At 44.9% G+C, this 26,930-nt stretch overlaps 1 long non-coding RNA gene across 2 annotated transcripts; it reads left to right on the forward strand.

Annotated features, from left to right (window-relative positions):
* Positions 1-6,734: 6,734 nt before the first annotated feature.
* Positions 6,735-14,118, forward strand: LOC127491114 (uncharacterized). Of its 2 annotated transcripts, none has more exons than XR_011379737.1 (3): positions 6,735-7,379; positions 7,831-9,848; positions 11,471-14,118. It is a non-coding gene; the product is annotated as an uncharacterized lncRNA (long non-coding RNA). The 2 variants fall into 2 exon arrangements; XR_007919620.2 differs by having other exon boundaries at positions 7,831-8,019.
* Positions 14,119-26,930: the final 12,812 nt, after the last annotated feature.

A 26,930-nucleotide genomic window follows, 5' to 3' on the forward strand; every position in this document is an offset into this window, starting at 1 on the left:
TGGATGCATGCACACACCCACCCATGCCTGTCTTATCTCCAACTACTATAGTAACCAATTCTTTTTTTTTTTTTTTTTGACAGGCAGAGTGGACAGTGAGAGAGACAGAGAGAAAGGTCTTTCTTTGCCATTGGTTCACCCTCCAATGGCCGCCAAAGCAGGCGCGCTGCGGCTGGCACACCACGCTGATCCGAAGGCAGGAGCCAGGTGCTTCTCCTGGTCTCCCATGGGGTGCAGGGCCCAAGCACTTAACCTATTCTTTACACCTTTCTCTCCCCAGACTAACCCAACCAGGGGATTCTTTGGGGATAGACATCTGGAAAGGTGCTTAGATATCCCTTTGGTGAAAAAAAAAATGAGTGTCACTCCCCCTCTTCGTGGAGGAACGACACAGGACCCTGTGCTGTTCCTTCGTCTGCTCGGCCCTCCCCGGGTTTGCTGCTGGTTCTTCCCGGGTTGGCTACTGTCCCTTCCACCTCCGTGGAAGGGCAGTTCCCCCTGGCCACATTCCCCACTTCCGCAGGGGAGCGGCACACCGCCGGCCGGCTTTCTCGGGGGCTGCACAGGTGTTCCTTCAGATAGATGTTCCCCTTAGATGTTCCTGGTGCATGCCGTCTCTCTCCTCCTTTATAGTCCTCCTCCGCCAATCCTAACTCGGCTGCCCACACGCCGAGTACGCTGCTCTCCTCCAATCAGTAGCAAGTCCTACAGTTTATTGGTTGAACTGGAGGCAGCTGTGCGGAAGCTGTTTACTTCTCTCCCAGCGCCATATTGTGGGAGAGCAGATGCATAGAATAAGTCTTAATTCCAGTAACTCAGTCTAGTCCGGTTTGCTCCCCACAGATCCCCCTTTCTTTTTATTTTTTTGGCGTTGATACGCGCCTGTCTTCAGTGTCCCGCGGCACACACTCTGCTCTACTTGCTAGAGTTGCCACAGGTTCTTACAAGTCCTATCAATCAGGCAAACCGAATCCGGGTCCTCTCTTCGCCATGTTGTGAGGAGGTTTTTAGGCGCTGATGCGTGCCTGTGTTCGGTGCCCTGCAGCGCATGCTCTGCTCTGCCTGCAGGGGCTTACAAGCCCTAACAATCAGGCAAACCGAATCCAAGCCTTCTCATTGCCGTATTGTGGGGGAGTGTTGGTTCGTGCCTATCTTCGGTGACCTGCAGCTCATACTCTGGTCAAGCTGCTTGCTGGTGCTTACCGCCTTAATCAGGCAGACCGAATCCAAGCCTCCTAATTGCTGTATTGTGGGGAGGCCTTACTGATGTTAATTCGTGCCTGTCTTCGGTGACCTGCGGCGCATAAGCTGCTAGCCGCCGCAGGTGCTCATCGCCTCACTAATCGGGCAGACCGAATCCAAGCTTTCTCATTGCCATGTTGAGGGGAGGCCTTTCTATTTCTCTGTTTCTCTATCTCCGGGCATTCCTATTTCTCCCATTTTACTTCTATCTTCCAGCATTCCTATTTCTCTCCTTTTACTTCTAAACTTCTGTTTCTCTTATTCCCGCGGCCTCCCGGCGCCCGCCCCGAGGCAGCTTCACGGCTCCGCGCGGCTTCCCGGCGCCTCGCCCCGCCGGCGGGCTCCTGGCTCTGCGCGGCTCGGCTTCGCGCGCACACTCCGCGGTCTCCACGCCCTTCGCGTCTGCACCACGGCCTCGCGCCAGCCCCGTTCCCTATCTATTCACGCCCCGTGCTATCTCTGCACGCGGCGGCTTCCGCGAGTCACACAGCGTAGCTTGCGTCTCCACCACTAGCATTCAATCCAAGTTCCCCGGGCTAGCCTGGCGAATTCAACCCAGCTTACGTCTCCGCCCCACGGTTTGGCTTCCCGTCCTTTGCTCCCCGGGCTAATCAGACGGATCCCAACCAGGCTTACGTTTCGGCTTCTGGTTTTAACTTTTCGCCCCCTATTCCCAGGCTAACTTGAGAATCCCAAAGTGGCTTTCGTTTCCGCCTCGGCCTGCCCCCCGCGGCTTCAATTTCCCTAACATTTTTCTCTACCCGGTATGTTTCCCCCAGCTTTCCTCCAACAATACTCCTCCCTCATTTCTCCTGGCTTCTCCCCACAGTCCGCATCCGAGTCTGTTTGTTCTAGCTTTCACTTTCGCTTTCGACCTTAGAGATTTCTCCCAGCTTCCCCCCGTAGTCCGTATCCGAGTCTATGCCTAGGCTTTCAATAGCTTCTTCCGGCACCTTTTTCGTCCGGCTTTTCCCTAGGCTGTTTGCTAGTCTCTCTCTCCGATATTTTCCCTAGACTGTTTGCTAGTCTCTCTCTCTGATATTTTCCCAGTTCTTCCCGTTTCTTCCCTCCTAAGTTTCCTATCCGTCCTAGGTTTTCTATCCGAGTCACAGCACCATTATGTCGCTCCCCCTCTTCGTGGAGGAACGACACAGGACCCTGCGCTGTTCCTTCGTCTGCTCGGCCCTCCCCGGGTTTGCTGCTGGTTCTTCCCGGGTTGGCTACTGTCCCTTCCACCTCCGTGGAAGGGCAGTTCCCCCTGGCCACATTCCCCACTTCCGCAGGGGAGCGGCACACCGCCGGCCGGCTTTCTCGGGGGCTGCACAGGTGTTCCTTCAGATAGATGTTCCCCTTAGATGTTCCTGGTGCATGCCGTCTCTCTCCTCCTATATAGTCCTCCTCCGCCAATCCCAACTCGGCTGCCCACACGCCGAGTACGCTGCTCTCCTCCAATCAGTAGCAAGTCCTACAGTTTATTGGTTGAACTGGAGGCAGCTGTGCGGAAGCTGTTTACTTCTCTCCCAGCGCCATATTGTGGGAGAGCAGATGCATAGAATAAGTCTTAATTCCAGTAACTCAGTCTAGTCCGGTTTGCTCCCCACAAATGAGGATTTTGGAAACAGTTAAATCTGGATTTGAACTTCAGCTCTGTTAACTACTAACTGTGTGACCTCAAGCACAAGGAGTCACTTCTCAGAGCCTCCATTTTGTTATCTATATAATTATAGCAGTGGTAGCTATACAGCTGGACAGATGGGGACACTATATGATACTCATATACTTATGATGTGCTTCCTGGCATCTAGTAGGTGCTCAGGAAATCAGATTTCCCTTCTACCTTCTCTCCCCATTAATACTCCTAGGCCAGGAATTAAATGGTTCTTGGTGGTAACACTGTTGGGTAGTAATTATTTTCAATTCCTCTTCTTGTGATCTATATTCCATGGAGGCCAGGATACTTGACCTACCCAAAGAAGGTTTTTTCCATCATCTTTCTTTGTATCATGTGTCTCTGTTTTGCCCCATCTGCAGACTAGTACCTGCTCCTTAAAACTATGACTGTCTGACATCCCCAAATGCCATAACCCATCATAAATATTCATTAAGACACTTACATATGAGCAATTACAGGCTCATAAATGCTAAAAAATAAACTTGCCCAACATCACATTATGCCTTAAATTTGGGGACCTACAGTTAAGTGACTGTTCACTATTCAGTGACACTTGAGGTTCTCACTTGAGCAAAACTCTGTTTTATTTTATTTTTAATTCTGCTTCTGTCAAGCTAAAGTTTGTGGTTTACAAATGAATCCAAATGGCTTCTGCATTTGCTGAGCTCATTTTCTATCTGTCCAAGGACAGAGCTCTGCCCAGGAGTCTTTGCACGGATGCGACTGTGAGCAAGTTTTCCCTGGGGTCTACCAGGGTCAAGGCTGTTGTTCCTGGCTTTGTGCTCACTCTTGTGATAACAGCCTCCTAAGGACAAAGCTCTAGTCCAAGGGGTTGATACTGCATTATGCTCTTGAGAACTAGAAAGCAATTCATGGTGACAAGAAAAAAAAAAAAACATGATATTAGGAATAAGTGGTGCAGCTCCTTTCTCAACTGCATTCTCCTTCTCTCTTCCCCCACACTCTTAGTTGTCCTCATCTACTCTAGAGCTGAGCAGAGACTCCACCTGCCCATCAGACATCCTGGCACCATTATCGCCAGTCAGCATCCTTATAAGATCTGATTCCATAAACAGTTGCATGCCCCTAGTAACAGACTTCTGTATCCTAGAACTTTTCATTAAGTAGGAAGACAAAGAAACTGATTCAGAGCACATGGTTTAACTTTAATAGCATTTGACCCAAGCACCAGTTCATAAATGGGAAGCAGATACAGAATGTTTGCTTATTAATAATGCATCAGCTATAATTACTAGGCTACCACAAAGTCAGCACACACACCCAACTCCTTAGTCTCTACTACATCCTGCCTTCTACCCTTAAACAGCACAGAAGAATTTGCAAAGGCCTAGGCAGTCCTCCCCAAATGTTAAGAAGCAAGCAGTCTGCAGATCCCCACAACAATTTAATAAATTTTGTAGTTACAAATGAGTGCGGTTATTGCTGTCTTCTCCATTAAGCTGTGAATTCTTTGAAGACAAGGTTGAAGCCTTTTTAGTTCACAGTGGAACTCAATTTTTATATAGCACCAGTAAATGAATGAAACAAGCACATGGGAAAAATGGAGCTCCTTTCTACCTCGTCTATCCTATCCTGCCACTCAGCTACAAGGCATGCTGGGAGCCAGAGGGCAGAATGACTGGGAAGACCGAGGCTTTGGTAACTAAAGTAGCATAGTGGTCTGACTGGTATGAAGGTCAGCAGCCAGATTCATGTGACCTGAATGGACTTGCAAGCCATCCCTCCCTAACCATCCAAGTTGACAGTCTCCAGAGTAGATTCACAGTGACAACAGCTGGTACCAGATATTTCAACAGAGGTCCATGTCAATGCTGACGGCACACACACAACATATATACATGATCTAGTTTTACCAATGTCCATCACAGCATGCACAATCTACCTTTGCCCAAATAATTGAACTTGATCTATTTCCCAGAATCAGCAACTAGGGTTACACCAATGAGTACCACCCAATCAAAATCCCATTTATCCTGAGCAGAAGCTAATCAAAGTTTGACTCATCTTGCCATCTGTACCAAAAGCTCTCCATTCCCAAATAGCAGCCAGTGTGGAATGAAGTAGAATAAAAACCAGAAGAAAAATGAGATTTGGGGGGGTCCAAGTAGGAGGAAGCTTTAGCACACTCTGCTGGGTGTCCTACCCAGGATTTCTCATCCCAGGCCATATCAGTATTGATCCTTAGCTGCCATCACTAGCAGTGCTTTGCATGGGGGCTTTCACTTGCTACCAAAGCTCATTTTTGCCCATCTAACTGGTAGGCCAGAAGATGCTAAGAAGTTAATACTTCCTTACCCTCTAAGTAGTCCTGAATTGATGAAGTTGGTATATAAATATCCCATTTCTCTCACCTTTCAGGTAGGACAGCTCTGAGGTGGTTCCTCCCCAGTTCCCAGGCACTCCCCACTGGGTTAGGTTGCAGTCACCACAAGGTTGATAATGCACCTTTTACAAGCTGCCTTTCTTTCTCAGCTACACTTCCCTGCTCCCACTCCATGCCTCCTGGAGTCAACCCTCAAACTTGAATCTCTGCCTCAGGTTCTCCTTCTAGACAAACCTAAGCTAATAAGAGTAAAGGCCTTGAGAGGGGCAACAGAGGGTTAGCTTTGGGGATGCTAAATGGCATTTGGGGTGTCAGTAGAATAGACTACAGGAGATGAGAAGAGGAAATGAGGGAAGAGTCTGGGGACCACCCGGAGGGTCTTCCTGTACCAGGCTGAGGAGTCTAGTTTCAAACAAAGGACAGATATCCATGTGGGAATGACTCTCAGGGGAGGAAGGGACCCAGCATTGTCTACTGTGGCTCCTGTGCAATATTTAAATGCCATCCACAGCATCCTCATGGCCACTTGGAAGCTCCCAGTACATTTAGAGCTCACTGTCTTATCAAGCTACTTATATCAGCCAGCTTTAGCCAATATTAACTTCTGGAAGGTTCTAGAAATATCTCCCTCTTTCTTAGAAGGATCTAATTGTTCTCTTATTTGAAAGTTCTTTTTTTAACTTTTATTTAACAAATATAAATTTCCAAAGTACAGCTTATAGATTACAGTGGCTTTTCCCCCCAATAACTTCCCTCCCACCCACAGTATATGAACTAGGCCTCCTCCCTGACTCTTCTCTTCACCAGGCTCAATCTCTCCAGGTCCTTCCTCTACTCTATCTGTAACATTGCTTGCTCCTACCCCATCCCAGACTCTGTCTTCCTCATGGACTCATGGGTGGCAAGGGCCCAAGCACTTGAGCCCTCCTCAGCTGCTTCCCCAGGCCCATTAGCAGGGAGCTATGTTGGAAGTGAAACCACTGAGACTTGAACCGGCACCCTGATACGGGTGTAACCTGTTACACCATAGCACCAGCTCAAGAATTTATATTCTAAAGCAGGAGTCAGCAATTACTGCAAATCTGGGCTGCTACTTGTTTTTTTTTTTTTTAATAAAGTTTTATTAGAACACAGCCATGCCCTTTATTTTGTTTACACATGGGATGTCTGTTTCTACACTAGGACAACAGAGTTAAGGCAGAGACTGCCTGGCCCACAAAGTAGCAAATATTTATTCTCTACTCATTTAACAGAAAAAAAAAAAATGCTGGTCCCCATTCTGGAACACCAACAAGAATGGTAGGCACTGGAGTTTTGACAGTGATAAGACAAAGTCCCTCTTCAACTAGAGCTGTGTTCTAGAAGCCTTATTATGTACCAGGCAATGCTTGGAAAACTAAGGATTCTGCAAAGAACAAAGAATCTTCCCTCGTGGAATATTCTAGAGGGTTCATTATGTGCCATGCTTCATGGGACAGAAGTTCTGGGACAGAAGTGAACCAGACTGACAAAATGCTTACATCCATGGATTTCCCAGTCTGATCTGAAATGAGGCAATCAACAAATAAACAAAACAAACTTTGGATTATAACAGAGCTATGGAAATGCAAGCAGGAGCTGAGATGTCCTGGCATGGGCTGCCATTCAATGTCTCCACAATACTCTTCTTGCAGTTGTCTGGGATACACATGGAAGCCCTGATGCGGGTGTGATCCTGTGAAACTCCATCTAGTTGGGTTGGGCTTTTGGTCCCAGGCTACTGAAATGTGAATGAGGACAGAGGCAGTGCTACCAACCTCATTGTCCTCTCCAGCCTTGACCCCCAAGCCCTAGGGAGGCAGTGCCTACAGATGTACAACACACCTTGTGTATCCTCTTATCCTTTCAAAAAAAGTACAGCCAGATGGGCATGGATGTCTAACACTTTAAGAGAATCTTTAGCGCTTTGTTTAACTAAAGTATTTTTCCACACAAGTTCCTCTGCTCAAGCATTTCTTCTAATTACCATTTTCCTTTTACAATGCGTTGCATAGAGCTGCACAGAAGTAAGCTCATGGTGCGCAAGAACCCCCAGGGTGGCAAGGAAAATAAGGCCTGGCTATTAGAGGGCTCCATGAAGCGGTATGTGTTACATCTTCCTGGCAGGAGGGAGAAATGGCCCAGAAATTGCAGCACACTAGGCCAGACCCAGCTCAGTAGGACCTGGCTCTGAGATGGCTCTATAAGGTTGGGAAATACCATTGACTTTGTGGGGGTTGTAGGAGCTCTATCAAGAAGTCCAGAATGTACCATAAATTTTAAGTTAGTCTGTGGGTTAAAGCACAACTGACTGTTTCACTGCATTCTGGTTTCCTCATGTTTACTTTGTGTTCATTCATCAAAATACATAGGGAATGCCTACTTTGAGGATTGGATATGTCAAGCACTTACGTGTGGAGTACACATATGCAAGCACTTAGAATGATGCTTAGAAAACAGTATGCTCTCAATAAATGCTTGGTTATTATTATTATTTTGTGATATTCAGGCACTGTCTTCATGTGTTCATTCACTCATCCGTTCCATCTTCCAGCAACATTGGCTATGTGAGGGTCAATAAAATCTGAGACTACTGGAAACACAAAGAAGATGGAGATAGACACAACACATCCAGGAATGAGATGCAGGATAAGGCGGGGGAGAGGTGAAGGATCACTTGCTTGCTGTTCATTGAGAAGTCTGCATGGGAAAGTGTTGGGCTGTGAGCTGGATTGGAAGCATGGTAAGTAGAGACAATTGAGTATATATTCCTGGGACTCAGGAAGGAGCCTGGAGTATCCTGCTCAGTCCTAGGTGGTGGCACAGAGGAGGTTTGATACTCAAAGGAGACCAGGGAGGGGTTATTAGAGTCCTGAGATGTTATCACAGAGCAGCTTATATCATCATATTGCTGAAAAACAAAGACAGTGGTCACTCTTGGGCCTCTTCCTGAGAAGCAGATAGAATCCATATGATGGGCCAAATTTAGTTCATTTATGTAGATAGATAGATAGATAGATAGATAGATAGATGTGTGTGTGTGTGTGTGTGTATAGAGGCTAGACAGAGAGGAGGAAAGAAAGAAGAGACTGTCCCCAAGCTCAACTGATGAGTTTTTTACTACAATGGTGCAAATGCAATATGTATTCAGTAGAAATATTTCAAGTTTTAGATTTTGGATTTTGGTCTTTTCCCAGCCTAGCAATGCGCAGTGCCATACTTTCCTGCAACACCGTGCAGGGGCAACACAGCACAGTTCCCTGTCAGATGTGCAATCACAAGGGGAAACAACAGACTCTACAGTGTGCAGGGTCACTAAGCCGCAATATTCAGCAGGTTAGGAGTGTTCAACGCATTTGTTACTTACCATGATATTTCAATTTATGATCTATCTATCTATATACCTATCTATTATCAGGACATATCCCACAATATTTATATATATCCCAGCTGTACTGTGCATCCGTAACTCATATCATCACTGCAAGCTCTGATTAGCTAACATTATTCAATTTTACAGATAAAGACGATGAGACAGAGAGGTCAGTAACTTACTTGTGGTCTCACAGCTATTAAGTGACAAAGGTGGGATTCAAACCCAGGCAGTCTGACCCCAGGGCCCTTGCTCGTAACTGCTGTTTTTGCTGCTTCCCCATACTAGTGCAGCTCTGGCACTGGCCTGGAGAAATGTCCCTATCCCTGTGCTGAGAGCTGGTTAGCCTCCCAGGAGGGCTCAAGTCATCCCTGTCAAGGCTCCTTGCAGCCCCACTCCTAGACACCCCTCCTCTGTGTGTCCCCTCCTCACACAGAAACCTAGCCCCTGCACCCAGCCTTCACTCTCTGCCTGCCTGCTCACAAGAGGGGCCCAAGATAGTCCCAGGGCCCCCTGGCACAGCAGCAGGGATGGGAGTCTTGGCAACAGGATGTTGGCTCAGACTGTTTCAGTGTGGGCGCCTCCTCCAGCTTTATTAGTCGTCTTTTAAAATAGACTTTTCTATTTCAAACACCTCCACTTACCACTTGCTGCTCATCTCTCCGCACATCCACTGTGCTTCCCTGTCATCAGAATATGCGTGGAATATCACAGACTGCAAAATAGCAGCCTCTTGAAAGAGATTTTTCTTTTCCTCTTCTCATTATGTCACTTTCCAGCTGGCCTTCTTCATTTTGCAAGGTGAGCCTCCAATTACTGATCATTAACCATTAATTTCCACATGGGGTCACACTTATGGAATCAAGGCAGGAAGGGTCTTCAGCCGATCATGCAGGTCCACACAAAACAAGCAGATCTCTGAGAGGGAGCAGAGCTTGCCTGAGGTCACATGGCCTATTGGTGGCTGAGCTGGGATTGAAACATAAACCTGTTATCATTACCTTGTGGGGATTTAATGATAGCTGTAATAGTAATTCATATTTATCACGCCATAAAAGTTTACAAAGCATAAACTTTAGTTCTCGGGTCTCTGTGCTCTACGGGCTCACAAGTGCAGTAGTGCTTTTAAGGAGAGAGGACCTCTTTCTTCAAAGCCAGCTGTCACCCAGCCCACATCTGGAATTCCAAGCCACCTCTTGGTAAGATCCAAGTGCCCATGATGACATTTGAGGCCCACTGAAAGGCAATGAGTACAAATCTGACAGCCTCCTATCAACTCTGTAGCCACCCCTGAACTAAGTCTGCAGCCAGACTCTTCTCTTTCCCCAGACACCTTCTCTCTCCTGTTGTCATCGGCTGTGTTTTCCTTTGCGGTAGGAGGAGAGTCCTTGACTTTCCCTACAAAACAATGAAATGTCTTCCCAGTGGAGATTTAGCAATGATGAACATCAACACTGCAAGCCCACAGAAAGTGTTTCAGCCAACCCTCTGATGTTATGGGTGGGTTAGTTGAGTCCTAGGGAGGACAGTGACTTGCCCAAGATCATGCTGTTTTGAGATAAGAAATGATGCCTGAATCAGCTGTCTATTTTAACCCTAGATTCTAGACACCCAACATCATTCCCTAGCTAAGTGCTGCCTTAAATGTGGCTTGTCTTCTCATCTTGTTAAATAAAAATTATCCCATGGGGGGCTAAAAATAGGATTGTAAGACAGTAGCAACTCATGCACATCACTCCTCCATTGTCCAACTTCATGGTCCTCAATCCTGGCTGCACACCAGAGTCCTCCATGATATTTTGTAAATACTCGGGTCCCCAGACTCTATCACAGATAGAACGAGTCAACATACCAGGGCCTGGGGCTGCAAAGATGATTCTAATGAGCAGCCAAGAATGGGAAAGACTGGTCCACCTGAGGGCCAAGAATCACAAAAGTAGATTTGAGCCATTGTGATTGAAATGAAATATAACTAATTGTATTTTCCAGCTTTAAACAGTTAATTCTAATACAATTAAAACAAGAATCTAAGAGAATGCAAAAGCTTTCTCTCCAGAGAAGCTTTCTGAATCATACCCAACACTGGGAAGGCGAGCTTGAAACTTTTCCACTCATCTCTGCTTGCCAAAGAACCATGAGGTCAGGCCGGCGTCGCGGCTCACTAGGCTAATCCTTGCCTAGCGGCGCCAGCACACAGGGTTCTAGTCCCAGTCGGGGCGCCGGATTCTGTCCCGGTTGCCCCTCTTCCAGGCCAGCTCTCTGCTGTGGCCCAGGAGTGCAGTGGCCCTGCACCCCATGGGAGACCAGGATAAGTACCTGGCTCCTGCCATTGGATCAGCGGGTGCGCCGGCTGCAGCGCGCCAGCTGTGGTGGCCATTGGAGGGTGAACCGACGGCAAAGGAAGACCTTTCTCTCTGTCTGTCTCTCTCACTGTCCACTCTGCCTGTCAAAAAAAAAAAAAAACCTGAGATCAGGCACCCATGAAGCATTGATGAGTCCCACTAGTGAAGATGGTGGATGCCCAGGTTTGTAAAAGATCATCTTCTTTTCATATTGAAAATGATGGAAAATAGGGGGTCAATAATAAGAGATACAAGTCACAATCTGAGTCTTCCCAGGAGGTCTTTTAATATTTCTAGTTTCCCCTTCTAACATCAACCCCAACCTCAGATCAAGCATGATGTTTAAGTCCCCAAATCTAAGTTCCTGTGAAGGACAGTAAGTTCCTGCAGAAGCTAGGCAGGCACAACAATGCATAAACTAGAAGGCTTCCTATGAGACTCATAACAGCTGAGCTCTGGACTTCATTCCCCTCACCCAGACACTCATTCCTGATGCACGGCTGAGTGGAGACGAGGCTGCAAGGAACACAAGAGCATCCGTGAAAGTGAGCGCTCAGCAACAAAATGTGCTGCCTGATGAGAGAAGAGAAGGTGTAGAGGCTGTTTCTGCGAAAGCTGAGAAGGTTAATAAAAATCAGGGGTTTTGTTTTTCATGTGTTTTAAGAAATATGAGGCAGTAAATGTTCACGTTTCCCCTGAAATGAAAAGTTGCACCTGTTCTGCCTGGGTGAGAGAAGAAAGGTGGAAATTAGCATCGGTTGAGGGTTGAATGCTTTTCTGGCTCTGCTTTATGCTCATAGCTTTCACATTCATCACCTGCTCCCGATTCAACCCTCAGCCAAACTACACTGATAAGTAGTTCTATATAATTATCACCAATTTTAAGGATAAAAAGTTTCATGTTTGGAGTGGTCAGGACCCTCCCAAGATTGTGCAAGCTAGGAGTAGGTGCAGCTGAATTTCAGACCAAGCCCCTTTTATTCCAAGTAGGGGTGAGAAGTCTTTTTCACTGGAGACAGCTCTGCAAGGTTTCAAAGAAAAGCCAAGACGGGGTAAGAGGGACTTCCTTTATCCATTTTTTTGTGAGAGCCCTGGACACCTGGCTATCAGGCTAGGATATTAGATTGGCACTTTCTCTAGCTCAGATATTAGAAATATATTGGCTTTTAGCATTTCCAACTGATGAAATAAAGCCAGACCCATATTAAAGAAATCATGCTCTTCCCCAAACACTTCTCTTCTGCAATCATTTACCCTTCCCACGTGTCATTATTTTAAATTCTCAAATTGACTTTTTTACCCTCCTCTGAATTCTTCACCCTTCCTTCTGCAGGATGCCAAGAGTTTCTCCCTTCTGCTCTGACAGTTCCACCTGCCAATACCTTGGGGTAACAAGGGGTGCTGTCCAATGAAAGGATGAGAGGCTGAGCCCAACACAATAGATGACTGGTCTGGAAACTAGGAGACTGAGAAGAGGCAAAATAAGCAGAACCAGACATGGGCCAAAGGCTTTATATCCATCAGGTCATTGGATTCTCATGATAAATATTGGAATATTGTCCTCCATTTCACAGATGAAAGAACTGAGGCATAGGTGAATTAAATAATTTGGCTGAAAGCATATCAGTAAGGGTCCTGACAGGAACACAGTGTTATGCTCAAATTGGGTAACTGAAGGACTCTAGAGAGACCATTTACAAAGGTGTGGGCAGGATGTAGGAGAACCACATGGAATGACACAGAGCCGCAGGGACAGGCAAGTGCTTCACCTATCATAGTCTAGAATAAGCAAAGGGAGGGGGTAGTTACTGGAACCTGGAGAGACAGTGCTGTATGAGGAGGGTCCCCTGATAGGAGCAAAGATCCTCTGGAGATTGGGGAGGCAGGAAGGGGAGGAAAGACCCCGAACTCATTCTCCTCTTTCCCTTGGATCTCCTGCTGGTGCTCTCCAGCTGAACCCATCTGGAATCCAGAGGGAAGGGAACCTGCTGATGCTATCCAGACAGTCAGCATCCAGACAGACCTGAGTGGGTAAGGGTAGATGTTGGAGCCCCAGAAGCAAACAAAAGAAACCCAGCCTCCCACTTTTTTTTTTTTTTTGATGTATCTTTACATTTATTTGAGTTGTCTTCAATTCCTTTCATCAGGCCAAAGTACAGCTTATGGGGCTTCCCCCCCATAACGTCCCTTCCACCCGCAACCCTCCCCTTTCCCACTCCCTCTCCCCTTCCATTCACGTCAAGATTCATTTTCAATTCTCTTTATATAAAGAAGATCAGTTTAGCATACATTAAGTAAAGATTTCAACAGTTTGCTGCCACACAGAAACATAAAGTGAAAAATACTGTTTGAGTACTAGTTATAGCATTAAATCTCAATGTACAGCACACTAAGGACAAAGATCCTACATGAGGAGTAAGTGCACAGTGACTCCTGTTGTTGACTTAACAAATTGACACTCTTGTTTATGGCCTCAGTAATCACCCTAGGCTCTTGTCATGAGCTGCCAAGGCCACCCTCCCACTTTTGTGGAACGACAAAGCCATGAGGAACATGGTCAGGCTGATGGTTCAGGTCCGGGAGGTGGGCTTCAGGCTCCAGCTGGTCATGGAAAGCCCCTGAGGTGAAACCGGTGTGCCAAGAGGCTCCTTCCAAGGACCCAGAGCGCACCTCGTGGTTGTGACTCCCACTGTATCAGGTATCAGTTCAGTTCTCTGGTCAGCACCTGAGACCTGCTCCTCCTGCCGTCCTTGCTACAGGCTTGCCTCCCAAGAACATGGTAGTTACATTTCTCCTGTATTTCTCCATTAAGAAACCAAAATCATCATCCCTTTTAGTTTAATTTCTTAAGTGTTTCTGCTCTTGCAACTAAAGGAATACCGGTAGTACTCTAAAAATATTTATTAACTTAATAAATACTGAATGGAATGACCTTAGTCAGTTTTAAGTTCTCTGAGCTTCTCTTCTTTATTCAATGAAAAATGTAATAATATGCTTTTACCTTTCTCCCAAGGTTTATAAATGTGCTTATAAATATCAAAAAAATCATGATATCCAAACTTGCCATTTTGTTAACCAAATCAACCCATGTACTGAGCAAATGTTCCTTAAATATAGAACACATTCAATAAAGTCTAATGTGTTTGCCACAGTAAAAAAAAAAGTGCCTTCCTTAATGAAGTGATATGAAAAATGAATATGTTAATGGTTAGCATGGGGCCTGGCGCATATCAAGAGCTCAAAAATTATTAACAATTATCATTATTATCATCCTCCCTAACAAATATTTATTGAGCTTCAAGCTTTAAGCTGGAAGGAGAATTGTCTGTGAGGCTGGAGCTTCTGATAAATGCCTTGCAGAGATGCACTAGTGATTCTGGCCAAATACAAGGAGATGTGCTAATGGGCAAGTACAACATGTCTGATGAGGGACTCAAGGCCCAGCCATCAATCAATAGGAAGCCTGAGGCTGAGAACAGACAGTTAAAAGCAGCAATTACAAAATGTAACTCAAATATATGTGAACTTGGAGGAGTCCAATGGCAAAGGATAGATCCCCAGCTGTGAGTGAGGAATGTTGGTCTAAAGAAAACAGTAATCATGGAGTTCAGCCAACATTCCACCTGGAAATGCGGAGCCAAGCAGTCCCCTCCCCTCACCCCCGACCCCCAGCCCACAGCAGAAAGATAAAGTGTTGCTGGGCATTTCACATAAGCAGCTCTGCAAGCAGTACTAGCAGAAGTCATAGAAGTTGCAGCATTTGTATGGATCATTGCAGGAGCAAATAGGAACAGACTGAGCTAAAGCAGTAAAAGTAAGTCGGCAAGAATTTTCAGATGCAGCACTCTAAGAACTGTTACCACACAGGCTGAGGTGTCTGCAGATGGTTCGTGCATGGTCCTTCTGTAAGGAAGCAGGTGTCAATAACCTCAGCAGACAGGTAAGGTCGGCAGGGAGACGTTTCTCTCTATGAAGGATCACCTCTGGGGACAGAGGTGCTATGCTCTGCATTAGCCTACCAGTCAGCTAAACCAAAAGTAAAGTAGGGCCATAAGGGAGTGGGTCCAAATTACACACCAGTGTGAAAGGTTTGGGAGTGCAGATGAGGATCAAGTTCCAGACCTCAAGCGTGTCAAGGAGTGGGACAATGTCTGAGCCAAAGAATGGACCACATGTCTAAAGTCTTCTGGTTCCTGCAACCACAGGCAGCACCAGGCTAGAAGATAAAGGGGCAGGGAGCAAACAGTGACCAGTCTGATGTGTTCCAGTGTGGACCATTGCATGTGTTCATTTATTCATGCAGCAAATATTTATTGATTGCCTACATGGTGCCAGCTAGTATTTGAGACAATGAATATACAGCCATGAAGAAAACCAACAAGCTTTCTGTCCTCTTGGAGTTTACATTCTAGTGATGAGAGAGAGAGATACAAGCATATAAACTAGTAAGTATATAACCAGGTAAGGACAGCTACTGAATCAAGAAGGAAGGAAGAGATAGGGGAGAAGGGGAGAGGGAGGGAGGGAGGAAGAAGAGGGAGCAGGTATCAGGACAGAGACTGATGAGAAAGTGAAATAGAATTAGAAAGGCTCCAGACTCCCTCCTTCTGCTTCTGACACAACTTCACCCACAAGAAAAGGAAACATTACAATAGGTAATGCTACACTCGAAGGCATTGATTGGGCCTCACCCTCTATGGGGAAATCGCTTCATTATCAAATGGGTGGGGTTTTTCCTCTCCTTTCTCTCTTCTACCCAAGAAACAGGAATAGAAAACCCAGGACCCACACTCTCAGAGAAGATCAACTGGCCTTTCCTCTCTTCTATTAGGCAGCAGGCTGCTCCATTAGGCAGGGCTTGCTTGGTCAGAACCTGTCTGACTATCTCCTGGTCACTCCTCCTCTTTTCTACATGTAACCCTGGAGTAGAGATGACGCATTAAGCTTTGTGAATGTAATAAGATGGGTGGGGACTGAGGGACAACTGGAAGTAAGGACAGCACTGATGCTCTACTTCCACCTGACTCAACCAGCTTAGGAAAAGCGATGTCCCATGTGGCCCAGCCCAGTTCATCAGTTATTCTGTACTTTGGGTTTGAGAGCCCAAACTTAGTTAACAATAAAATGGCAATTACCCACTTGTCACTTGGTGTATCACTCAGCTATTTTTGCCCAACAAACAACCTCAAATCTCAGAAGGCTACAACAATTAGCATTTATTTATTTTGCTTATGCATTTGTGGGCTGGCTTGAGGTTCTGCTGATCACTGGGTGAGAATGGGCAACTGCAGACTGAAGGTCAGTACAGGTCTGCTCCAAGGTCCCCAGGGTCTCCAGGGTCTCTCATCTCCCTCATACCATCAGCTTAACCGTATTCTTTTCAGATGATAGCCGAACAAGAGGAGAACAAAAACACCCAAGACTGCTACAACTCAGGCTTAAAGTGGCATACTGTGGAGTTTCTACTCAAATTCCTTTGAGCCAAAACAAATTACATGACTGACTCCTAACTCAGAGATCAAGGACCTGCATCTGCCTTTTGTGAGAAACCTGTGAAGGTGTAGATGTAACGAGGGGTGAAGAAATGGGGCCAGTTGATCCTCTCGCGAACATCCTAAGAAGAAGACTCGTGTAGGAGGAAAGGGACTTTATCTTTGGCATCCACCTCAAATTTCAGGTTGTCTTTGACTACAGCTTGCCAATAAGAAAGCAGTGACTACTAATGATGATTAAAACCACCATTCATGGGGCATTTACTCTGCTAGGCATAAGTCTAGATGTTTTACATAAACAAATCCATCTTAATCCGCAGAAAACCTATTTGAGGTGGGTTCAGTAGTCCTTATCTTGCAGATGAATAAACTGAAGCACAAGGTAGACTAAATTGTTGAAGGTCACAAAACACTAGCACTGGAACGAGGTTGGGGACCCCAGCAGCTGGGTTCCAGCACTCAGCGTGAGCCACCTGCAATATCACCTTTATCCTAGAGAGTGTGGCCTGAAGGCACATGTACCTCATCTACTTTGTGTCTCTTCCACAATCTAAGTGGATGCTCATGAGTGCAAAAGGCTTTCAACTTGGGGAAGGGAAGAGGCAGGCCTTAGGAGTGGGACACAGTTTGACTTACAGAAGCTGCTGACTGTTGAGCAACAGACCAGATCAGAGAAGCTATACTTGGGCTGGGGCAGCAGGAGGAAGAACCAGAAAAAGCTTTTAGAGGACACAGGGAGGGGATGATAAAGCCAGGAAAAAGTTTGAGCAGACTCAGTGGCTAGGAAGAGGTCCCTGGGTCTAGAGAAACACTTGATTTTGAGACTTTACATGGCTGATCTAAGCATTCTTTGTCTCTCTAAATTGGTTGATCCATTGTTCCTTGTCCAGACTCACTAAACTGGGGGGATGTGGGCTTCCTTCTCTGAGTGAGTGAGCACATAGGGGCAGGATAGGAGAGAGTGTAGCATAGGGACTCTGGGCCATATCTCAAGCAGCCCAAGAATCTGAGTGGTGAATAAAGAGACAGGGAGTCCCCAGAGGCACACTGCTTGTTCATATTCAACTTGTCTCTCACTTCAGTCTCTCTCCTCATTTGCTGTTATGGCAAATGGTGATAACAGCTTACCCAGTGAGCATTTTATACAACAAGTCATTTTCTGACACATGTTGCATTTGGCACTCTCAGCAACTTGTTTTAAAAACAATGCTACAAGGGCCCAGAGAAGTTCAATGGTCTGTCCTGGATCAGGCAGCTAATGAGAAAATCGAAGTCAGCATCTTCACCTTCTTCTCCCTGCACCATCCCCTGTCCTTCCTGGTGAGGTGGGGTGAGGTTGATCGGGGCAAGCATGATAGGGCTTTTGTCTGTTAAGAGATGGTGAGGCTTTAAGTCTATATCAATCATTCACACTTTAGTATGATGTATTTCCCCTCCAGTCTTAAGAATAAAAGAACATCTGGATTCACTAGAATGGTGCAACAAGGGCTCCACCAAGGGGTAGAAGGGAAGCAATGCAGTGAACTTCAGAAAGATTTCACCCAAACAGGATGTATGCCTCCTTAGGGGTTCATTTGTTAGATTCAAACTTACTTACAGGGATTTGGGTCAAAGCAAAACCGGTATGATGAAGACACTCAACAAATAACAATAATTACTGATACCCTTTTGGGTACTGGGTGCTATGTGGAGAATGTGGGAAAAGGCAGTGAAAGTCACACTGTGAGACAGAGAGGCAATGAATAAGCTCACAAATAAGAAACTGAAAAGTGGTGGACACTATAAAGACAATGACATGTCTTGATGGGGTTGAGGATTCTGAGAGAGCCAGGACAGGGTCAGGGTTGGGGTCAGGGCAAGCCACATGAGAACATGACATTGGGGTGAGACTCAGAAAAGAAGGAACTAAGTTGACTAATATTTGGTGATTAGAACAATGTAAGGATTGTGGAAGTGACACAATGTAAGGACCAAATGTAATAAAAATTAAAATGACAGCAGCAGCAATAATGATAGAATAGTAGTAATAGCTGCTGACACTGCTATTGCTACTGCTACAGCAATAGCTGCTGATATGTAGCATTTATGTTGTGATATTTATTGCTCTAAGAAAGTTACATATATAATTTTGTAACCATCACAATCCATAAATTAGATATTGTCATGGTCCCCAGTTTGTAGATGAGGAGACTGAGGCACAGAGCTTAAGATGCGTCCTAAAGAGGATAAGAACAGGAGTCCTCCAAGATGGCGGAATAAGGAGGGAGTACACTAATAATCCGGGAAAAGATAGTTTAATAAAAGTGGAGATACTGTAGTTTCAGGGAAGAGTTAGGGAAAAAACTGCAGAGGAAACTCTTCCAGAGCTAGTGGGACAGGGTAAACCTACGTGGAGGGCAGAGGTGCCCATGGCTCGGAACCCCAGCCGCCAAGTCTACGCACCAGCGCTGGAAAGGGAAGTGAGGCAAAACCTCATTAGCCCGAGCCACTGGTGGGGAAGCAGCAGGAAGAGTCTAGAGGGAACAAGCCTTGAAGCCCCATGGGGGAAAGTTGACCAAGCTAACTAGAGGAGAGAAAAAAATAAAAATAAAAAAAAATAAAAGGGAGGACCGGTACAGACACAATTCTCTCTCCACTCACCATACAAAGGCGAGCAAGACAAAGAGCAGGTGCCATTTTGGACATACGTAAAAGCTGCGCCAACTCAGGACTGTGCCCACCCTCAATCAAGCAGAAAAACCTGATCCTAGTGGGAAGAAATAATAGGAGGTTAGGACATAGTGAATGTATGGAGATTATGAACTGAGACTGTGAAAAAAAAAAACTGAGAGTGTGTGAGAGAACTCACGGAGTGCCTGAGATGTGAGTACTCTCAGGAGAAGCCACACTCTCAGTAACCTTGGCAACCCGGTGGGAGATTGCAGCAGACTCTGAGCTTACACTGAGGACTGCACACATCAAAACTTATGGGATACAGCAAAAGCAGTGTTAGGAGGAAAGTTTATAGCAATAGGTGCCTACATCAAGAAATTGGAAAGGCACCAAAAAATGAGCTTTCAATGCATCCCAAGGATCTAGAAAAACTGCAGCAACCAGCCCCAAAACTAGTAGCAGAAGAAAAATAATTAAAATCAGAGAAGAAATCAACAGGATTGAATCCAAAAAAAGTTACAAAAGATCAGCCAAGTGAAGAGCTTGTTTTTTGAAAAAATTAAACAAAATTGACACATCATTGGCCCAACTAACTAAAAAAGAAAAGACCGAAATCAATACAATCAGAGAAGAAAAAGGAAAAGTAACAACAGATACCACAGAAATAAAAAGAACCATCAGAAATTACAAAAAAGAGTTGTATACTAGCAAACAGGGAAATCTATCAGAAATGGATAGATTCCTGGACACATGCAATCTGCCTAAATTGAACCAGGAAGACATAGAAACCTAAATAGACCCATAACTGAGACAGAAATTGAATCAGTAATGAAGGCCCTCCCAACAAAGAAAAGCCCAAGACCAGATGGATTCACTGCTGAATTCTACCAGACACTTAAAGAAGAACTAACTCCAATTCTTCTCAAACTATTCAGAACAATCGAAAAAGAGGGAATCCTCCCAAATTCTTTCTATGAAGCCAACATCACCTTAATCCCTAAGCTGGAGAAAGACGCAGCACTGAAAGAAAATTACAGGCCAATATCCCTGATGAACATAGACACATAAATCCTCAATAAAATTCTGTCCAATAGAATGCAACAACACATCAGAAAAATCACCCACCCAGACCACGTGGGATTCATCCCTGGTATGCAGGGATGGTTCAATGTTTGCAAAACAATCAATGTGATACACCACACTAACAAACTGAAGAAGAAAAACCATATGATTATCTCAATAGATGCAGAGAAAGCATTTGATAAAATACAACACCCTTTCATGATGAAAACTCTAAGCAAACTGGGCATGGAAGGAACATTCCTCAATACAATCAAAGCAATTTATGAAAAACCCACAGCCAACATCCTATTGAATGGGGAAAAGTTGGAAGCATTTCCACTGAGATCTGGTACCAGACAGGGATGCCCACTCTCACCACTGCTATTCAATATAGTTCTGGAGGTTCTAGCCCGAGCTATTAGGCAAGAAAAAGAAATTAAAGGGATACAAATTGGGAAGGAAGAACTCAAACTATCCCTCTTTGCAGATGATTTGATTCTTTATTTAGGGGACCCAAAGAACTCTACTAAGAGACTATTGGAACTCATAGAAGAGTTTGGAAAATTAGCAGGATATAAAATCAATGCACAAAAATCAACAGCCTTTGTATACACAGACAATGCCACGGCTGAGAAAGAACTTCTAAGATCAATTCCATTCACAATAGCCACAAAAAACAATCAAATACCTTGGAATAAACTTAACCAAGGATGTTAAAGATCCCTACAATGAAAATTACAAAACCTTAAAGAAAGAAATAGAAGAGGATACCAAAAAATGGAAAAATCTTCCATGCTCATGGATTGGAAGAATCAATATCATCAAAATGTCCATTCTCCCAAAGGAAATTCATAGATTCAATGTGATACCAATCAAAATACCATTCTTCTCAGATCTAGAAAAAATGATGCTGAAATTCATATCGAGACACAGGAGACCTTGAATAGCTAAAGCAATCTTGTACAATAAAAACAAACCCGGAGGCATCACAACACCAGATTTCAGGACATACTACAGGGCAGTTGTTATCAAAACAGCATTGTACTTGTACAAAAACAGATGGATAGACCAATGGAACACAATAGAAACACCAAAAATCAATCCAAACATCTATAGCCAACTAATACTTGATCAAGGAGCTAAAACCAATTCCTGGAGCAAGAACAGTCTATTCAATAAATGGTGCTGGGAAAACTGGATTTCCACGTACAGAAGCATGAAGCAAGACCCCTACCTTTCACCTTACACAAAAATTCACTCAACATGGATTAAAGATCTAAATCTATGACCCAATACCATCAAATTATTAGAGAACATCAGAGAAACCCTGCAAGATATAGGTACAGGCAAGGACTTCTTGGAAAGGACCCTGGAAGCACAGGCAGTCAAAGTGAAAATTAACATTTGGGATTGCATCAAATTGAGAAGTTTCTGTACTGCAAAAGAAACAGTCAGGAAAGTGAAGAGGCAACCGACAGAATGGGAAAAAATAGTTGCAAACTATGCAACAGATAAAGGATTAATAACCAGAATTTACAAAGAAATCAAGAAATTCCACAACAACAAAACAAGCAACCCACTTAAGAGATGGGCCAAGGACCTCAATACACATTTTTCAAAAGAGGAAATCCAAATGGCCAACAGGCACATGAAAAAATGTTCAAGGTCACTAGCAATCAGGGAAATGCAAATCAAAACCACAATGAGGTTTCACCTCACCCCAGTTAGAATGGCTCACATACAGAAATCTACCAACAATAGATGCTGGAGAGGATGTGGGGGAAAAGGGACACTAACCCACTGTTGGTGGGAATGCAAACTGGTCAAGCCACTATGGAAGTCAGTCTGGAGATTCCTCAGAAACCTGAAGATAACCCTACCGTTCGACCCAGCCATCCCACTCCTTGGAATTTACCCAAAGGAAATGAAATTGGCAAACAAAAAAGCTATCTGCTAATGTTTATTGCAGCTCAATTCACAATAGCTAAGACCTGGAACCAACCTAAATGCCCATCAACAGTAGACTGGATAAAGAAATTATGGGACATGTACTCTATAGAATATTATACAGCAGTCAAAACAATGCAATCCGGTCATTTGCAACAAGATGGAGGAATCTGGAACACATCATGCTGAGTGAAATAAGCCAGTCCCAAAGGGACAAATATCATATGTTCTCCCTGATCGGTGACAACTATCCAAGCACCAAAAAGGAAACCTGTTGAAGTGAAATGGACACTACGAGAAACAGTGACTTGATCAGCCCTTGTCCTGACTGTTGATGAACAACTTAATACTTTATCCCTTTTAGTATTTTTTGATCTACTTAATACTATTGGTTGAACTCTTTAATTAACACACAATTATTCTTAGGTGTTTAAATTTAAATGATAAGTGATCCCTGTTAAATGTAAGCGTGGGAATAGAGAGGGAGGAGATGTACAATTTGTGACATGCTCAATTCGACTTGCCCCAAACAGTGAGTTAGAAACGTGCCAGGGGATTCCAGTTCAATCCCATCAAGGTGGTATGTACCAATGCCATCTCACTAGTCCAAGTGATCAGTTCACAATTGATCATAATGATAGGACTAAAAGTTAAAGGGATCACATAAACAAGACTAGTGTCTGCAAATACTAACTGATAGAATTAAAAAGGAGAGAGCAATCCAACATGGAAAGTGGGATACACAGCAGACTCATAGAATGGCAGATGTCCTAAACAGCACTCTGGCCTCAGAATCAGCCCTTAAGGCATGCGGATCTGGCTGAAGTGCCCGTGAGAGTATTTTAGGCATGGAAAGTCAAGATACTCTGGCCAAAAAAAAAAAAAAAAACACCTAAATGAAAGATCTCTGCGAGTGGGATCCCAGTAGAAAGAACGGGCCATCAAATAAGGAAGTACCTTTCTCAGAAGGGAGGAGTGAACCTCCACTTTGACTATGACCTTGTCTAAATAAGATCAAAGTCGGTGAACTCAAAAGGCTTCCATAGCCTTGGCAACTCATGACAAGAGCCTAGGGAGATTACTGACGCCATAAAGGAGAGTGTCAATTTGTTAAGTCAACAACAGGAGTCACTGTGTACTTACTCCTCATGTAGGATCTCTGTCTTTAATGTGTTGTTCAATGTGAATTAATGCTATAACTTGTACTCAAACAGTACTTTACACTTTGTGTTTCTGTGTGGGTGCAAACTGTTGAAAGTTTTACTTACTATATACTAAATTGATCTTCTGTATATAAAGATAATTGAAAATGAATCTTGATGTGAATGGATTGGGAGAGGGAGTGGGAATTGGGAGGGTTGCGGGTGGGAGGGAAGTTATGGGGGGAAAAGGCCATTGTCATCCATATGCTGTACTTTGGATATTTATATTTGCTAAATAAAAGGTAAAAAAAAAAATAAGAGGATAAGAACAAGGAAGGGAAGGGAAGGGAAGGGAAGGGAAGGGAAGGGAAGGGGAGGGGAGGGGAGGGGAGGGGAGGGGAGGGGAGGGGAGGGGAGGGAAGGGAAGGGAAGGGGAGAAGGGGGAAGGGGGAAGGGAAGGAGGGGAGAAGGGGGAAGGGGGAAGGAAATAAATTACAAAGTTATTTGATGGATGGTCAGTGATCAGATTCCAGAGAACAGCACTGGATCCCAATAGGCAAGATGACCAAAGCGGCCAGGGCTGGAATTAGGAATAACAAGCAGCATTACAGCCCATGGACAGGATCCCTACTTCCTTTATCAAGTTCAATGCCAAGATTCCAACTGAGTGACAGCACCAGAATAATGATGTCTCTAGGTGAGCAGGTTCAGCATAGAACTTCTCATGGGTTCCCCCACTCAGGAAGCATTTGCCTCAAGGGAGTAAATAGGGGGCTGGCAATACATCACCCATCAGCTGTTTCATCCTGGCTGTAAATTACATGGTTAAAAAAAAAAAACACCTGTGGCACAATAGATTGAGCTGCACAGTGCCATCATCCCGTATCAGCACCAGTTCAAGTGCCAGCTGCTCCACTTCCAATCCAACTCCATGCTGATGTGCCTGGGAAGACAGTGGAGGATGGCCCAAGCCCCTGGGCCCCTGTCACCCATGTAGATGACCCAGAAGAGGCTCCTGGTTCCTGGCTTCAACCTGGCCCCACCCTGGCTATTGTGGTCATTTGGAGAGTGAACCAGTAGATGGAAGGTTTATTTCTCTCTGACTCTCCTTTTCTCTATGTACCTCTGACTTTCCAATAAATAAATAAATCTTTAAAAAAGAAAAAAAAAAAAGAAAATCCTTCTTTAAAAAACACCCACAAACAGGGGGCTTTAAGTCCATTTTCCAATCTGCTCACTCTGTAAGAGTGATTGCAATGATCTGAATTCAGATACTGTGAACTATGATTTGGCAGGAAATCAATGGTTCATGTCAAAGACCCAGGCCAAAGGTCTCACCTTTCCCCATACAGAAAGAAGGTGTGTATTTTCTTAAGGATAACATACCCATCCTCCTGCAGGTCTGTTCTCAGCCAAGGACATTATCAGCCCAGCCACAGTCTGCCTCCTAGGCTCTCCCATTCTCTCCGTCTGTCATCACCATGGTTCTGGTCATGAACAGGGCATGTGTCCCATCACAGAAAACAGGAGTTGAAAAGACAGAGAGGTGAGGAGACGAGACAGGATGAAACTGGAGAAGGGGAGAGAAGAGAGGAGGAAAAGTGAAGGGAGGGGAGGGGAAAGGAAGAAAGAAGGTGAGGCTTGAATCGGGAGGGGAAGAGACATTATAAATCCTGCTCCCAAAGAGCGTATAGTTGATGGGACAAACAGGCACATCAACATGTGACGACAACAGTTAACACACGGTTCATAAAAAAATCTGAACAAAATGTGGACATAGCCCAGGGTCAGCAACAACCTCTACTGGGAGGGCAGAAAAGTCTCTTGGCTGATTGGAAGGGGTGGTATGGCTTTTCCAGGTAAATAGGGAAAAGGAAGAACATTCCTGCTAGAGAAAACAGCATGGGAAAAACACACATGCAGAAGAACCCAGCCTGTGTAGTGAGATAAGACTGCGGTTCCCATCAAGGCTGTGGATGTCACCACGCTCTACTCTTCCTCCAAAGTCGTAATCCTGGCGCTACTGATGGTTCTTCTTACCCATCTGCTCCCTTTATCCAGATAACAAATCCAGTCATTTCTGCCTTACAACATTTTCTAACTTTGTCCCTGGCTATGGTTCTTACTACTACCGCTGCCACTGAGGGCCATCCCCCCAAGACTTCTCTGCCAAACCTTTATCATTTCAACAGCCTTTAGCACTACAACATCCATGCCTCCTCATTCCCTTCACTCCAACCTATTATTTTTATTCTTTTTAATATGTATTTATTTATTTGAAAGTCAGAATTACACAGAAAGAGGGGAAGACAGAAAAAGAGAGAGAAGAGATCATCCATCTGCTGGTTCACTCCCTAAGTGGCCACAACACCCAGAGCTGGGCCAGGCTGAAGCCAGGAGTCAGGAGCTTCTTCTCCAGATCTTCTACATGAGTGCAGGTACCCAGGCACTTGGGCCACACTCTTCTGCTTTCCCAGGTGCATTAGCAGGGATCTGGAATGGAAGTGCAGCAGCCAGGACTTGAACCAGCACCCATTTGGTATACCAGCATTGCAGGTGGTAGCTTTACCTGCTATGCTGTGGTTCATGTCAAACCTATTCATTCTTGCTGTCCATTTCTGAGCGATTTTCAAAGTCTGCCTAGCTAATGGAACCCAAAAATGTTGACACTTGCTTCAGCTAGAACCCAGAGGGTCCACCAAAAAACAAATTAGAAAAGAAATTAATCTACAAAGATCATAGAATGGAGGAGATCATAACTAGGCTAGTGAGAGGCAGAGTTCATTCATTCATTCATTCATTCATTCACCAATATTGTGGACCACTTCCTGTGAGCTAGTCTCCAGCCTGAATGCAAAGCATAACATGGGCACACAAAATAGGCCCAGTCTCTACTGTCCTGGCGCTCAAGGGACTTGGAGAAGACAGCTGGCAATCAAATAATTACACAAATATTACAAATTGCAATAAGCACTATGATAAAAATTAAAGGGCAGTCTGCATACTTACTTGGTGACATCCACAGCCTTGATGGGAGAAGGCAGTCAAGGAAGTCAAGCTTTGGACTAAGATGCAGCACGCAGGTCCTAATTGACAAAGGAGCTCTCTCCTGCTTCACCTTGAATTGGGCAAGTGTCCCAGCTGCCAGCAAAATGCATAGCAAGTCCTCCAGCTGTGTGATCTGCAATTGGCAGTCACTGTTTATAGGATGTGAGAAGAGACAAAAGGCTACAAATGCTGCTTGAGCCCCATAAAAAGGTAAGTAGTAAGTAGGTGACATGGAGAAGTATAATCCAACCACACAGAAGCCATGGAAAGGGTCGGGAGGTGTCCCAGTTGCTCTAGGTATGTAGAAATGCACTCCAAAACTTAGAGGCCCAAACCAACCACTGTTGCACTTATCATTTTATTGGTCAGGTGTCTGGGAATGGCTCTGATGGGCAGTTCTCACTTTGGCTCTTTCCTATGCTTATAGTTAAGTGGACTCCAGCTATCTAAAGACCCCACTGGGCTGGACCTCCAAGATTGTCTCCTGCAGATGGTTGACACTTAATGTTGGTAGTCAACAGGGCTGCCAACCAAAGCACCTACATGGGGCCTGTCCAGCATGTCGGTGTCAGGGTAGTGCAGCTGGACTTCCCATA

Source organism: Oryctolagus cuniculus, chromosome 11, assembly GCF_964237555.1.
Source record: "Oryctolagus cuniculus chromosome 11, mOryCun1.1, whole genome shotgun sequence".
Classification (NCBI taxonomy): domain Eukaryota; kingdom Metazoa; phylum Chordata; class Mammalia; order Lagomorpha; family Leporidae; genus Oryctolagus; species Oryctolagus cuniculus.